At 47.7% G+C, this 16,483-nt stretch overlaps 1 protein-coding gene across 2 annotated transcripts in view; it reads right to left on the bottom strand.

Moving 5' to 3' along the window:
* The window catches only part of ATP8B1 (ATPase phospholipid transporting 8B1), a 128,034-nt gene extending 111,998 nt beyond the window's left edge, over positions 1-16,036 (bottom strand). Inside the window, exon 1 of one of the 2 annotated variants that reach the window (XM_058691974.1) lies at positions 15,513-16,036. The gene's annotated coding sequence lies outside the window, so the exon portion shown is untranslated. Of the gene's footprint in view, positions 1-6,469; positions 6,598-15,512 lie in introns of those variants that run through there. The other variant, XM_058691975.1, reaches the window with a different exon arrangement.
* Between the last annotated feature and the right edge of the window lie 447 nt (positions 16,037-16,483).

Genomic DNA, 16,483 nt, shown 5'->3' with positions numbered 1-16,483 from the left:
CAGGCATCAGAATCATCTGAGAGTTTCGTTCAGAACCAGTTGGGTCCTACTTCCCAAGTGTCTGATTCAGTAAGTCTGCTGCTGCTGCAGGTCTGGGGACTGTTCTTTGAAAACCAGTGTCTAGGGGCTCCTGGGTGGCTCAGTCGGTTAGCGTCTGACTTCAGCTCAGGTCGTGATCTCGCGGTCTGTGAGTTCGAGCCCCGCGTCGGGCTCTGTGCTGACAGCTCAGAGCCTGGAGCCTGTTTCGGATTCTGTGTCTCCCTCTCTCTGACCCTCCCCCGTTCATGCTCTGTCTCTCTCTGTCTCAAAAATAAATAAAGGTTAAAAAAAAAAAAAAAAGAAAACCAGTGTCTAGGTAACTACCGCTAAATCAAGCCGAGTTGGTAAAAGCTAGTTACCATCTCTGAGATGGTGAGATCTGGGTCAGGAATGTACAGAGAGTGACCAGAACAGAGGAGGGGCCCATGGCTTTGACCTGGGAGGGTGAAGAATCAGGAAGTCTTCAAGGAGGAAATAGCACCTGGTCAGCAGGTAGTGGGGGAGAGGGGAGTCACAGGCAAAGAACGCAGGGCAGGAAGAGACCCCGAGACAGAGCACTGTGTTCTGTTGCATTAGAATTCAACGACATTTCATATCAGGTAAAGTTAGTGGAGGCAACTGCCTCTAAAAGAAAAGTTCTTTTCCTGTCCTTTTTCCTGTGGAAAGCATTTTAATGATCAAATATGTCATTGTCATTCTTTTTCTTTTTGTTTTAAATGCTTTCCTCCTTAAGCAATAGCCTGGGCTTTATCAGAGTCTATCACAGCGGTGCCTGGCTGGCTCAGTCAGTGGAGCCTGCGACTCTTGATCTCAGGGCTGTGAGTTCAAACCCCACACTAGGTGTAGAGATTACTTAAAAATAACAATAAAAGTCTTTAAAAAAAAAAAAAAAAGAATCTACCACAGTGCTTTATGATGAAATACTAGTAACTCTGCCATTTGAATATCACCACCAAGGATAGGAGCAAACATAGGATGCTCAGAGTCGGTGCAATGATGGTACCTGCCAGTCCAGGAAACAGGCAAAGAAATAAAATAAAAATCTCAGGATGACCTATTAAGTGGAGACCAATGGGGGCAGAGGTAGGGGAGGGAAAGATCCAGTAAGTTTAACATAAAGAGCGATCTAGAGCTGGGAGTTTCGCTGGGTGTCTTCTAATCTAAGAGTCTTCGTTTCAATCATAAATGTGGTCATCTAAAGGTTCATGAAAACCGGGAACCCCAAAAAAGTTACAGGAAGTTTTTTTTTTTAAAAAAATCAAGATTTGCTTGAATACGAAGGAGAGATAATATTATCTTTGTCTAGTCAGAGAGTAAAAATACAGCCAAGTATGGGAGGTAACGTTGACTCTGAACACTTTGGGACGGAAAAATGATTCCTGACAACTTCGAGCTTAGACAAATTCTGAAGTTTACAAGGACTGGCCAGCAGGATGTTGGAATAAGAAGATTTAAAAGGTTTGAAGTATTCAAATATAAAATCTCAAGACAATGAACTGTGTGATATTAATAAATTCTAAGGGTACTCTGGACAGAAAATCATTATACCATTCCTGACAATGTAGCAAACAAAATTTTACTTTAATCAAATGCACTTTAGTTCTTGCAATGGTCACCAAAACGTATGCTCCATTAGTCCTCTGCCAGGTGCAATTAAAGTCATATTATGCTTACTGATTTCCTTATGACACGTGCAAAGGAACCTATATGTAAGATACAACTTCGTCTGATAAAAAATAAGCATGAAGACCAGAACAACTGATGCTTGGTAGGGCAGGACACCCCGCAGATTTCCGTTAGTTACCCTGGCTTGGTCCATGTTGGGAGCTGCTTTCTCAAAACTGGGTTAGTGCCTCCCTGATTGCATGGCTTTACTGATTTTTAACTTTTTGAAAAAATGTTTTAGGGGCGCCTGGCTGGTTCAGTCGGTTAAGCATCAACTCTTGGTTTTGGCTCAGGTCATGATCTCACAGTTCATGGGTTCGAGTCCCGCGTCAGGCTCCACGTTGCCGGCACAGAGCCTGCTTGGCGTTCTCTCTCATTCCCTCTCTCTCTGCCCCTCCCCTACTCGCTCTCTCAAAATAAATGAATAAAGTTAAAAAAATTAAAAGTGAAATCAATGACCTCCGAAGCTGTCATCAAGGATAGGTTCTGTTATAATCACTCACTCAACACATACTTGTTGAGTTCCTACTGTGTGCCAAAAAACGAGGTTAGCACTGGCTGCACACGGCAAATGTATATGCCGAGAGAAACGCAGGAAGAACTCCGTAAAATAGAGAATATGTACTATCCACATCTGGGAATATGTGGATACCGGAGGTATCCATTGGGACTCGTACATGTTAAGCATCAGGATTTCAAAAATCCCCATAAGCATCACTGTTATTATGACAATGCCTCACGTAAGAAACCAGACTTGCCCCTTATGCTTGTCCAATACTACTGACAACATCAGACAGCAACATACAGGGAGTCTGCCCATTAACCTACAACTTGAAGTTATTTCCACCATGTCAACTTTAAAAACTGGAATCTTAGGGTGTAGGAGACTGTGCAAGAGTCCTGGAAATACATCGGGAGGATATCCAATAAAACATAGGGGTGTGGCAGGAGCACAAAGAAATGGGAGCTTTGAAAATTAACTGATGCCACTGAACTGAAAGTTAGGAAGAAGGCTGGAGCCCAGCTCTAGCCAGAGGCCACCCACCTAGACCTTGATTTCTCTTGTGTTGCTCATCTGGCCCGTGGGGATACCATCTGTCCTAATAACTGCCAAATGAGAAGACTTTAAAGCCATGAAGTGGCCTAAAAACATCAAGTATGTTATTGCTAGTTAAGGTCAAAGAACTGGTCGGTGACTTGGCCAGATCTGACATCTCCTGAGCCCACGACCTGTTCCCCAACACCAGGCCGCTGTTTATTACAAGTAATAAATATTCATCAAACACCAGGCAAATAACACAACACAGCCATTTTGACTAGGAAAATCAATCCCCCTCCCACTCGCTCCCCAAATTTTAAAAACCTGTATAGAAAATCCAGAAGTAATCAAGTGGAATATCCCAGTAGTCCTCAAATCGCAAATATCTTTATGTTCCAAAAGTTCAATTCTGGGTAATTTTTCCAAATGAAACACAGGACATGAAGTTACATTCAAATTTTAGATAAAACAATGTAATTTTTTTGGTATAAGTATGTCCCAAACACGGCATGTCCCACTCTTTATCTGAGGTTCAAATTTAACTGTGTGTCCTGTATTTTTATTTGCTAACCAATTTCTGAGTCGTCTGTACTGCTTTTCCAACTCTCAGCTAGGAGGTTCTGGAAGGAACTCTCACCTTGGGAGTTGAGAAAACGGAGTTCGATTTCTGGTTTCTGAGATCTCAGGCAGGTTACAATTCCTTCCCTTACACAAAGGGGCCAGTCAATACACATACCACACAATTTCAATGCCCTGGTGTCCATGAGAAATCCCCGGACTTTGTCAAGTTCCCGTTCAAAACACACTGGCCACTTCCTGCGTCTGATAAGCATTTCGATGTGTGTGGCTGTCCCGCCTGTTAGACAATACTGCATCAACCTTCCCTGTCCTCGCCATCCATAAAGCAGAGCCTGCGTATTTGCATAAGGGCTTTTTGCACTCATATGTAAATGGTTTATTGCTCAAAAAAAAAAAAAAAGTTGAATGTATAATTTCACAAAAATCTATCAAAATTAAAAGGCTGACCCTAAGGATAGAAACTGGTTTCATGAGTTTTCCCATGTCCTTGTGGATCTCTGGAAACCCACCTCCACACGGCCAAGTTCCCAAATTCTGTGTCTCTCGCCGAGACTTCTGAACCTCTGGAACCTTGACCTCTAGCCACTCCTGGGTGTCCCAGCAACTGGACCTGGGCCAAAGCTGAATGCTTCCCCTTCCAACCTGCCCCTCTGCCGCTGACCCCAATGTCTTTAGTCGCTTACGTTTGAAATCCAAGAATCACCTGACACTTCCCTTCTATGAGGTCCGCAAATCTGATCCACACCAAGACCAAGATTCCACCTCTCAAACACAACTGTTACTCTCCACACCTCGTCTCCATTCCCATCATCCGGGCCCCCCCTCCGAGCCCCCATCACCTCTCTCACAAACACTGCAGGAGCCCCCTAACTGGTTTCCTGCCCCCCCAAACCCATTCTGCGCATCATAGTCTGAGTTACCTCGTCCCATGCTTCCTGGTCCTACATGACTTCCCCCAGCTATTCTGGCCTTCTCGCAGCTCCTAGAACACAGACCAAGTTCTCACCACATGGTCTTTGCACGTGCCGTTCCCATCGACTGGACCAGGGGAAGCCTTGACTGGTGCCTTCTCATCCTTCAGCTGTCAAGTATAATCTCTTCCAAAAGACCCTCCTGGGCTAACTTTTATTGTGGTAAAATATACAAAAACAAAAATGTACTCTTTTAACCATTTTTAAGAGTATGGCTCAGCAATTCACACTGTTCAGCAATTCACACGGTTGTCCCACCATCACCACCACCACTCATCTCCAGGATTTATCATCCCAAACTGAAATGCTCATTAAACAAGAATTCCCTTTCCCTCTCCCCCCAGGCCCTGGTAAGCACTGTTCCACTTTCTGTCTCTATGAACTTAACTATTCTAAGAACCTCATAGAGTGGGATCATACAATATTTGTTTTGCCCTTTTGTGTCTGGCTCATTTCACCGAGCATAATGTCTTCGAGTTTCACCCACATTATAGCATGTATTAGAATGTCCTTACTTTTTAAGACTGAATCACATTCCAATGTATGGATACACCAGATCAGTTTACATCGACAGCGGCCTGGGTTCCTTAGTGCCATTTTCAAGCAGACTCTCGTTACTCTCTTAATAGGGTCTTATCTTCGAGTGTTTATCATAGATTGTAATTCTAATATCAGTTGGTTTCATATCTCCTTTGTTCAATATCTTAATTATCTACTCCTGCCTCCCCACCCCAAATGACCCTTGTAAGCTCCATGAAGAGGAGGACATTGTTTTGTTCATCCTTCTATTAACCACCATTACCTGGCTCAGGCCCTGGAGGGTAGTGGGGATTTGATAGGTAATTGTTGAATCACTGAATGAAAGAAAATCATTAAGACACCAGAAAGCCACTGGTCTTCAGATGCGCTCACAGATTTCATGCACTTTGTATCCAACTGTGAAAGGGAACAAATTCATGCAAGCATGCATATGCACGCACACACACACACACACACACACACACACACGGCTCTCCGGGCACAAACAATTCCCTTTGTAACATGAAAGTTAATGTTGTTTGTGATTAATGCACATTTCCTGTGTTTTGTTTTTTTTTTCAAGAATGCATCATGTGCAAAAGTAACTTGTGTGTTCAGCAAGGAAAAGGAACTAAGTACTGATCAACACTACCGCAGGGATGAGAATCCTAGGTAAAACATTCTGCTAAGTAAAAGGAGTCAGTCACAAAAGAACAGATGTTGTATGATTCCATTTATGCAAAACGTCCAGATAGGCAAATACATAGAGCCGGGAAGCAGGTTGGAGGTCAGCAGGAGCTGAGGGGAGGAAAGAATAGGAGGGACCGCTAACAGGTACAGGGTCTCTTTTCTTGGGCGATGAAAAGGTTCTAAAATGGAGTAGGGTGATGGTTGCACAATTCTGTAAACTCCTAAAAACCACTGGATTGGACACTTTGAAAGGATAAACGGTATGGCACGTGAATTATAGCTCCATAAAGCAGTTTCAAAAAAGAGAGCATATGTGGATGGAGATGTAGGTGGCCTGCCTGCACCCGAGGGCTGGGAAAACCTTGCCTTCCCAAGTAGGCAATGCCCGGCAAGGAGGCGGCATCCGGGGCAGCAGCCCTGGAGGGGCAGCCGGCTTTCTCCGGCACCGAAGGCCTCCTTGCCCCACAAACCCTGTGGATTACAGACCATCTTCCTTCCAGTACAGTAAAGGCCTCCGCTTTATGCAAATCATTTTCTTTTTCTAACACCGGCCCTCTCCCCCATCCCCGTTCCAAAAGCAGGAAGACAGGCCCTGAAGATAAACAAAGGTAAAGTTCTCTGGACCAAAACTTGACACAAATATGCACATTTCTGAAGAGCCTCTTCACAACTTTCTCAGCTCACCCAGGTCCAAGCCTCCATCATGGCTCACCTGGGTCAGCCTCCTACCTGGTCTTCCTGCCTAGGACCACCGCAACCAGAATGACCCTTTTAAAATGCAACCAGACCACAGATGACGCTACTCCAATGGGGAACATCCTGCACCGACTGCCCCCCCCCATCCTGCACACAAAGTCAAACCCAAGGTCCTTATACACCAAGGAAGCCCTTCATGGTGGGGCTCCCCTACCTGCTCATCTTCTCCCAGCCCCCTCCATGCTCACAGGGTTGAGAAAGAGCCAACCACCTCTTCATTGACTTCATCAGAAGAATCGGGAGCCAAGCACCTGCCCACGAGGGCCTCTGCACCGAGCCTTCAGTCCCCTCTACCTAGGCCACTCCGCTCCCAGGTCTTCATGGTTCCCCTCCTCTCTGCTGAGAGAGAGAACATTGAGGGAGACATCTTCTGTCAAATGTCACCTTCTCCACGCTACAAATACAACCTGTTCCCTTGACCCTCTCCCCCTCTCCCCTGTTCGGCTTTCTCTTTTTATCCCCCCTTTTACTTATTCCAGACATACCGTATCATTTACCCCTTTGCTACCTTTATTATCTACGGTCTCCCCCCTCCTCTGGAACGTGAGCTCCGTGAGAGCAGGGCTCTTCATCTACTTGGTTCACTGACAGATGTCAAGTGCCCAGCACACAGGATGTGCTTAACACCCGTTGGGTGGCCGGCAGCATGGATAAAGGAGGCCTCTGTTTCAGACCGTAGGGCTAAGGAGGAGGGTCCAGTCTGTGGAATGACTGGGGCGATAGGAAGTTCCCTAGGAGACACCCAGAGCGTATTTGTTTGACCCTGGAACTCGGGAAGGGAGACCAAGAGCTAACCAAGGTGCAGCTTTAAAAAGAGTGTTGGTCCAAGTGATCTCAAAGAGCCAGGATGCCATTTATTCACCCCCCACACAGTCGGAGGTTCTCCGAATGACCTTTGACAACTGTCGCCATGTTTCTCCACGCTAAAGACTGATAAAAAAGAATGCTAAGCCATCTTCCATGAAGTGGAACTAGATGAAGTCTCAAACCTCTGAGGGATGAGCCATGGCAGCCCCAATCTCCTTTTAGTGGCTGTGATAGGATAGGAAGATGGAATACACCCAAGGATGTGGCATTTGGGCTTAGTCTGAAGACTTTTTAACTCTGCTTGTAAAAAAACCTCTGTTTTTAAAATATGCAAATGCGGGGCACCTGGGTGGCTCAGTCGGTTAAGCGTCCGACTTCGGCTCAGGTCACGATCTTGCGGTCCGCGAGTTCGAGCCCCGCGTCGGGCTCTGGGCTGATGGCTCAGAGCCTGGAGCTTGCTTCCGATTCTGTGTCTCCCTCTCTCTGCCCCTGCCCTGTTCATGCTGTGTCTCTCTCTGTCTCAAAAATAAATAAACGTTAAAAAAAATTTTTTTTAAAGAATAAAAAATAAAATAAAATATGCAAATGCTTATTTTGGCTAATTTTTAGGGCCCAGTATGAACATAAACTCATGAGAGTCCGCTGTTCTTTAGAAAATATAGATGAAGATATCTTTAACCTAGGGGCACCTGGGTGGCTCAGTCAGGTGAACATCTGACTCTAGATTTTGGCGCAGGTCATGATCTCAGGACTCGTGAACTCGAGTCCTGCATCGGGCTCCTCGCTGACGGTGTGGAGCCTTGCTTGGGATTCTCTCTCTGTCCCTCTTTCTGCCTCTCCCTCCCTCACTCTCTCTAATAAATAAACTTAAAAAAAAAAGATATCTTTAACCTAATAGACGGACATCTAATCATTTGAGAAAGCTTTCTGGTTTTTATCCCGCTACATGTGTAAGCAACATGAGATCATTCCTCCATTCTACAGTCTATAATTGACCTTTGGCCTTGAAGCTTCTATTGAAAACCATGGATTCTATCCCAAGGTAGAAATCAATCTCTCAGGTATTCAATTTTTCAAGCATGTAAATATCACATTCTAACCCTCCTTCCACCAAAAAATACATTTATTTTAATCCAAGTCAATTCTGAAGGAAAGTTAAGGATTTTTCCTGTCTACTACACAATGTCCTCCCCGGAAGACATCTGTGCTCTGCAGAAGTCTCCAGATTGTGAAGCCGGGTGTCCTGGGCACAGGGCAGAGTGTCAGCCACATCATGGACCAGCTTGGTAAGGGCAGCTGCAGGTGAAAAGGAGAAATGTGTCATGCCCTTCACATGCCCTCCACGCATCCAGCCTCCAGCAGTCCCACGTGCTCTCATCGACAGGCTGTTGAAGAGAAGGGTGACTTGGAAGAAATCATGCCTGCCCATCTTAAGCCACTTTCTTTTTTTCTTTTTTCTTTTTTTAATGTATATTTCTTTTTGAGAGAGACAGAGGGTGAGTGGGGATGGGGCAAAGACAGAGGGAGATACAAAATCCAAAGCAGGCTCCAGGCTCTGAGCCATCACAACAGAGCCTGATGAGAGGCTCAAACTTAGAAACGATGAGATCATAACCCGAGCGGAAGTCAGACACTTAACCGACTGAGCCGCCCAGGCACCCCTTAAGCCACTTTCTATGAAAGATAAATCTCACAAAACCAAACAAGATCTCAAAAACTCCTATGAACAAACAGACAGCCACTTGACCATATTCACAGTGACATTATTCACAATAGGATAAGATGCAATGAAAAGATGCAATGAAAAGGAAGTAGAAGGAAATTCTGACATCTGCTACCACATGGATGAACCATGAGGATGTTATGCTGTGTGAAATAAGCCAGTAAGAAAAGGACAAATATTGCATGATTGCACTTACATGAGGAACTTGGCCAAATTCACGGAGACAAATAGGTAGAGAGATTATTGGGGGCTGGGGGGAGGAAGAAATGGGGATATATACTGTTTAACAGGTATAATATTTCAAAATGGGATGATGGAAAAATTCTGGAGATGGACAGTGGTGATAGTAGCCTGACAGCACAAATGTGCTTAATGCCACTGAATTCACTTTTGAAACTGGTAAATTTTATAAATATTTTGCCACAGTTAAAGCAAAACGCCCATGAAGTAAACTTCTGCACGAAGGTGAGATCGTGTAGATCTGGTGCACATAACAGAATACAGATTTTCACATAATCCTTACAATCTCTTCTGTCTGATGAACCCCACACAGTCACTTTGCTTGTGTCATAAGCCTCCAGAATTTCTGATATAGCATTTGCTAGTGCTTGGCTTAGAAGCCCACAAATTTATTCCCAATATGGCAGTAAGGCCAATATTTTCCGGCATGAAACGTACAAAATCTGACCCATCATCTCACGAACGTGAATATTTAAACCATCCAAGACAAATGGTTGTCTATTTTCTTTTCTTTTCTTTTTTTTTTTTTTTAATGTTTAGTTTTGAAGGAGAGAGACAGAGCGTGAGCAGGAGAGACACAGAGAGAGAGGGAGACACAGAACCCCAAGCAGGCTCCAGGCTCTGAGCTGTCAGCAGAGAGCCCGACGCGGGGCTCAAACTCACGAGCCGTGAGATCATGACCTGAGCCGAGATCAGACACACCGACTGAGCCACCCAGGCACCCCGGTTATCTATTTTCTTATAGAGAACATTCAATGTTTCTTTTGGATCCAGAGATCATATACGCACATCTCAGAGAGTAATCTCCGTACTCTCTTGCATCCCAAGAAGACAGAGTAAGAACCTGTGTACAAGTCACATCACACTTTATAAAATAAAAAAATGCATCCAATGCATGGGAGATTCCTTAACAGCAAGAATGGACAGTTGGAGGCTATGTAGGAACAATATTTGGTGCCTGAGGAGCTCCAAGGAAGATATTCCAGCTCAACTTGAGAAAAGGTGAGCAAACTGATTTCAAACACTGCCTGTTCTAAATCAAACAAACCTCAAGTCTGGTGGAACAAAAGCCACTCAGCAAAGAGACAAAACCATCGACGAAGGCCCTGTAAATAAAGACCAAAGCTACTAGCCAAAGGTCAGGCTACACACGTACTCAATGCAGAAGCGACAGGATTCTCAGTCACACTAAGGGGAGGTGGCCATTGACACTGAAAGGCTGTCCCAGGACAAGGGTGACCTCAGCCGCCCAAGGAGTCAGTGCCCTTTCCCAGACGGAGAGCCAGCTTCCAGGCCCCGCTCTGCAAATTCACTAGCTTGGAGACCAATCATGGACACAGAGCTTTCAAGCAGGAAGTGAGCTGGGCCATCCTCCAGGGTCTTAGGCAACCGTCCCTCCTTGCAAGGAGGGGCAGTGTCCAGAGCAGAGAGAAAGAAAACACCGGGTCTGCTTTCTTACCAAGGAAGGAAAGAAAAACTAAAACCCCCAACTCGGGCCCTCTGCAACCTAATGGGCTTCAGTGAAGCCAGGAGGTAATCCCCAGGACAGCGCCGGGAGAAGATAGGCATTTTTACCATGAAGGAATGCACGGGACTGTCCCAAGGGTCTCTGTTCTTAGCCATGCTTACTAGACACCCCAAATGAGAACCATTTGTGGAGAGCACCGATCCTTTAAGGAAGATTCAGGCTTCGGCTCGTGAGTGTTGAGTGCTGAACAGGGAAAAGTAATTGATTTTTTATTTATTTATATTGGGGGAAATCTAGAGGCTAAGGGAGAGGAAAGAGATAGGAAGTGGGGGGTAAAGTCGACAGAGAAGTGCTCTGACATTCCAAGGGCCTCCGCTGTGCAGAAGGAACACCCAGCAACTCATGGCTGTGACTGCGCAGGCACGTCCCTGGGTCACAGAGGACCCTCAAACACCATGCTGTCTGTCCCTGGACACCTGTGGTCCGGAACTCAAGCCCTGCATGGGGAGGTTTAGAATCTCTCCCCTATCTTAGCGAACACTTTCTCACCAGTGCCCAGTGCAAACGGGGACCTATGTTTGCTAAATAAATACAAACATGCAGAGTGAGTCCTGCTCTCTACACCATCTAAGAGAAAGGCAATTGCTGGATGAACAATAAATATTTACTGAGCTGTATCAATGACAACAGGAATATCAACGACTACTTTTCACCGAGGGCTGGGCCAAGCTAAAGTTCGCTCAGTTCTCTCATTTGGAACTCATCACACAACCCTGTGAGGTACTGTTATTATTATTCCATATTCCAGATAAAAAAAAAACCTGTAAGCTAAAAGGATTAAGTAACTTGCCCTAGGTTACACAGCTAAGAAAGCAGTAAGGCCTGGATTCCAAGCTAAGTCAAAGGACTCCAAAGCATGTGTCACCAACCTCTATTTTACTGCTGCCTCTGGGCTCCGTACTCCCCGGGAACCAGTTATCAAACATACTTCCCATGAGGCATGTTTTGGAAACAATTTGTTTAAAAAAATTTTTTTTTAATGTGTATTTTTCAGAGAGAGAGAGACAGGTGGAGCGTGAGCAAGGAACGGGGAGAGAGAAAGAGAGAGAGAAGGAGACACAGAATCCAAAGCAGCCTCCAGGCTCTGGGCTGTCAGCACAGAGCCTGACGTGGGGCTTGAAACCATGAACCGCAAGACCATGACCTGAGCTGAAGTTGGATACTTAACTGACTGAACCACCCAGGTGTCCCTGGAAACAATTTATTTAAAAGTACGATACATTTCAAAGTATTAGGAAAAGTACTAATGTATTCCTAGCTGATCAGATGATAATTCTTCTGTATTCTATGAATAAGTACCAGAAACAAGACTGTTTTATATACCCATGCTTTCTAGACTCTTCCTCCATCCTGCCAGGTGTTCAATAACCCAGGACCTTAAAAGATCTTAGACTGGGAGTTCTCTTTAACCAGGCATAGGGATGGGGATTCAGGAGTAACTCGGTTAACAAAATAAAGGATAAACCACCTTCTTTTTGTGTTATTAAAACTCTATGGCAGCAAATTAATTTTTACTGATCTCAATAAGTAACAAAGCACTTACAGATGTTATGAATACAATTAATCTAATTGATGATGCTAACAAACACCTGAAAACTCACAACCCGGGGGGGGGGGGGGTCTCCTCTCCCCCCCTCCACCACACACACACACACACACACACACAGAAACTTCCCAGGAGACAAATCGAGGAGCAAATATAGAAACAGATCTAAAATTCAGTGCTTAAGAGACTTTAAAAGCAGTTTTCTTTAGACATATGTGACACGAAGGGACCCCACAAAACTTGTTCTGGTAACTAGAAAGCAAGTTCCTCTGCATTCATAAGAGCACAGACTTCCTTTACAATGATGAAACTAAAGAGCAAAGGTAAGTAGGAGATTCAAATCTCTCTAGAGTTATAAGGATCACCTGGATTTCATGAATGTCATTTATGAAAAACTAAAAAGGAATTCAAACTAGCAAGGCAATATTAAAAACACACTAAACATCTGGGCATTATACTATTTTTAAAATATCAGTTTAATGAAGAAAATAAAACAACATAAGAACACCTACTGTGTATGAGGGACAGTCACCTGTTCTGCCATTTAATTCTCTCAACAACCAAAGGAAGTTGATAACATCTTTTTTTTTTTTTAATAAATTGAGGTTCAGAAAATTCAGGAATTCATCTAAAGTTAGACAATTGAAAAAGTAAGTACATATTGGGTATCTGGGTGGTGCAGTCAGTTAAGCATCCAACTCTAGATCTCAGCTCAGGTCACGATCTCACGGTTCTTGAGCCCTATGTCCGGGTCTGGGCTCTGCAGTGATAGTGAGGAACCTACTTGGGATTCTTTCTTTCTCTCCCTCTCTCTCTCTCTCTCTCTCTCTCCCTCTCTCTCTCTGCCCCTCCTCCAGCTCCTGTGTGCATTTGCTCTCTCAAAACAAACTTTAAAAAAAAAAAGTAAATATAACAAAAATAAATTCTAAAAATCAAATACAATTTAAAATAAGTAAAATAACAGAAACTTGTGGGAATCTAAATCCACTACTCCTTGCTTTAGAAGGAAGAAAAAGAAAGGAAAGAAGAAAGGAAGGCAGGCAGACAGGGGGGAAAGAAACCAATAGCCAGATCTGGTCAATGCCATGAATGCTAACGTCTCAGAGACTGAAATCCAAATGAAACATGGGACCAGTACTAAGCCTGCCTTATCGCACAGACTTCTTTTTGTTAAGCCATTTGCTTTACCAAATTATTATTTTAAAGCCTCAACTTAAAAACTGAAAATTAGGGGCTCCTGGGTGGCCCAGTTGGTTAAGTACTGACTCTTGATTTCGGCTCAGGTCACGATTTCATGGTTTGTGGGTTTAAGCCCTGCATCAGGCTCTGTGCTGACAGCATGGGGCCTACTTGAGATTGTCTCTGTCTCCCTCCCCACCCCCACCCCCCCCCACCCCCCCCCTCAAAATAAATAAATAAACTTTAAAAAACTAAATAAATAGGGGGATGCCTGGGCGGCTCGGAGCCTGAAGACTGCTTCGGGTTCTGTGTGTGTGTTTCTCTCTCAAAAATAAATACATATTAAAAAATGTTTTAACTAAATAAAAACAAAATTAAAAAAAAAGAATCTCCTAGCTCTGTCACGGTCAAGATCAAGTGCACATCGGCATGCATTTTCCTTAAAATAAAAACCAGAAGGGAAGTTTGAAGGTAGCCAGAGCTGTCCTGGCTCAGATGGCGTTTGTGTTCACCAGTATTAAGCCACGCGAGTCTCGTTTGGCCCTGGGTAACAGACACAGAGAATCACCAAGGATTACCAAAGCGCAGCCACCAGGACAGAACGAATGAAGAAAATGGTTAAGCGTTCTTACCTAAAATGAGCACAAGGACGTAATGAAAGTCATTAAGTCTGAATTTTCATTCAGAGAGTAATTGCAGGCAGACTCCCCCACCCCCAAGAAAGTAATCGGCTAATAAACATTGAATGTCTTTCGCGTCACCATTTCTAATAGGCTCAGATGAGGCCTTCACCGATAGGCCCAGGATTAATGAATGGCATTTTAGATCAAACACAAAAGTACCCGTGAGACAATGAGAATTAGAACTTTTACTGCACAGTCTGTGTTTCCTCTTTTTCATATGCGCTTGCATGTACTATCGCTGGAGATTTTATCACACACGTTTTATAGTTTTTGTTCCCAAAAGCAGTCAGCCTTCCTCCATAACCTACTGTGCGCGCGGTGATCTTCAAGCACTTGGCCTGTGTTGTCTCATTTAATTCTCAAGGAGCAGAGACAGAAATCTGCAGACAATGCAACCAGGAAGATGGGAGAGAATCTTTTCTCAGGCCGACAGGGCGGGCAGTTTCCGGGAGGGGAACTCGGCGGCGTCCGGAGCTACCCAAGAAGGACTTGGAGCCCGCCGGGGGCACCGCGGGCAGGCCGAAGGGGTCAGGTGGGGTTGAGCGGGACTCACCGGGCGGAAATGGGGCCCACCCGCCCCTTACTTTTGGGGTCAACTCCCCTCCCCCGTTCCGCATCCCCCACAGCCGTCGCCAATGCGAGTTCGGAGCCGTGTTCCAGGACCAGGCGCGCACACCCCCCTCGGAGAAGTCGGGCTGACAACGGAAGGCTTTTCTTTCGCTTGGGGAGGTGTGAGGACGTGGTGGTGGTGGGGGGGGGGGGGTGTTTACAACACTTGCCATTCTCTGCCACCCTCCCCGCCCCGCCCCAACACGTTGCCCCTCTGCACGCACACCAGCGAAGCCGCAGCGCCGGGTATCACACCGGGGAGGGAAGGAGATGGCCTGGGGCCGCGCCGCGGGAGCTGGCGGATACGACCCTACGGTCACCGGGGAAAACGTCCCTCTTCCGCATCACCTCCCAACCTGAGTTAAAGCTCGCGGTGGATGTCAGGAGGGCGCCTGGTCCTGCAGGCGCCGCGGCGGAGGCGGTCTCGCCCTCCATCCCTCCCCGCAGGTGCGCCAGGGTACCCGAGGTCCTAAGGTCTTTTTCAGACTCGTTGGCATCGGCTCCCAAAGGGGGCCCCAGCACAACCCGGCCAGGGAGACTTCCAGAGGGGCGGCAGACACTGCAGGGAAGCCAGCTGCACTCCCCAAGGACCCGCAAGTCCTGCCAGGCTCGCCCCTCAAAGCTTAACCCCGGACATGTGCGTGGCAAACCCAAACGATCCAAACGCCACCTGCGAGTTCCCTCGCCTCCCAGCAGGTGAAACCCGCACGGACGTCTCCACAGCGCTGCCTCCCCATCCCCGAGGCCGAGAAGGCTCCCGCGACCCCCGCCTAAGTCCCACCGGTGCGGGCTCCGGAGCCCGAGGGCGCGGACAGCTGCTGCCACCGCATCCCCGATCCTGGGAGTCCGCCCGCTCCGGGGCGGCCAGGGGACCTGTGGGACACTGCGGGGCCGGTTGGGTGGGGAAAGTTGGGGGCCCGGCGCCGCGCCCCTCCTTACCTGGCGCTCGCTGGCCCCTGCTGGGACATCCGTCGGGTGCGCGCCCCTCCGCGCGCTCGCTGCGCACCTGGCCGTAGTCGCCGCCACCGCCCGGCCCCAGCCCTGGCCGCCGCGCTAGCGCTTCATGGCGCACGGGGCTGGCCCGGGGCCCCGGGAAGCGTGTCCAGTTGGCGGCGGCTCCTCCGGCTCTCGCCTCTCGCCAATGGCTCCCCGCCTTCCCCCGCCCCGCGTCCGAGCGCCAGTCCTCGGCGGCCGCCCTTTTCCCTCCGCTCCCCGGGACCGGCCAAACTGGTTTCTCCGCTCCGGGGTGGTGCCTCCAGTCTCTCACTGGCAGCCGCGGCTGGGGCTGGGGGCGGGTCCGGCCGTCTGCCCTCCCTTTGTCCCTCCCGGGGGCGGAGAGGGGCTGGACGGCGAGCCCCAGGGCGGGCACACGCGGCCCAGGTCCAGCCCCGCGCCCTCCGTGCGCCCTGGCGGCAGGTGGGCACCCAGGCGGTGCCCCGAGCTCGTCCCCTGCCTCGCCCGACCTGCCACTTGGCAGCTGCGATCGCTGTCGGCTCCTTTGGCGCTCCCGCCTCCCGGGGGACCGCGCTCGCCACCCCGCCCCACCAGCTTCGCGTCACTTTCCCGCCGCCCTCGGCTGGCCTGGCCGCCGCCCGGGGTCGGTGACCTCCCCAGCCCGGAAAGCTGGCCGGGCCGCGGCTCGCCTGGGACCTGCCCCCCCCCCCCCTCGGTAAGGGGAGCTGTACCCTCTCGACGCCGCCAAGTCACGTTCCAGGACTGGTCACCGAACGCGCGTCGCGGTTCGCTGCGCAGAGGGTGGGGAAGGGGCCGGCGCCAAAAGACTTGGAGAAACTTACCTGTAGTCGCAGCAAGCAGGCTTTGTGCGGTGACCTAGCTCCTCTGCCTTTAGGGGTTTGGGGTCAAACGCAGCCAAGGTGCCGCAGGTGAATGGCACGGAGTAGCTGGAAAAT

Source organism: Neofelis nebulosa, chromosome 11, assembly GCF_028018385.1.
Source record: "Neofelis nebulosa isolate mNeoNeb1 chromosome 11, mNeoNeb1.pri, whole genome shotgun sequence".
NCBI lineage: Eukaryota > Metazoa > Chordata > Mammalia > Carnivora > Felidae > Neofelis > Neofelis nebulosa.
The sequence above is the reverse complement of the archived record's forward strand: the minus strand, read 5'-3'. Positions and strand labels throughout refer to the sequence as shown.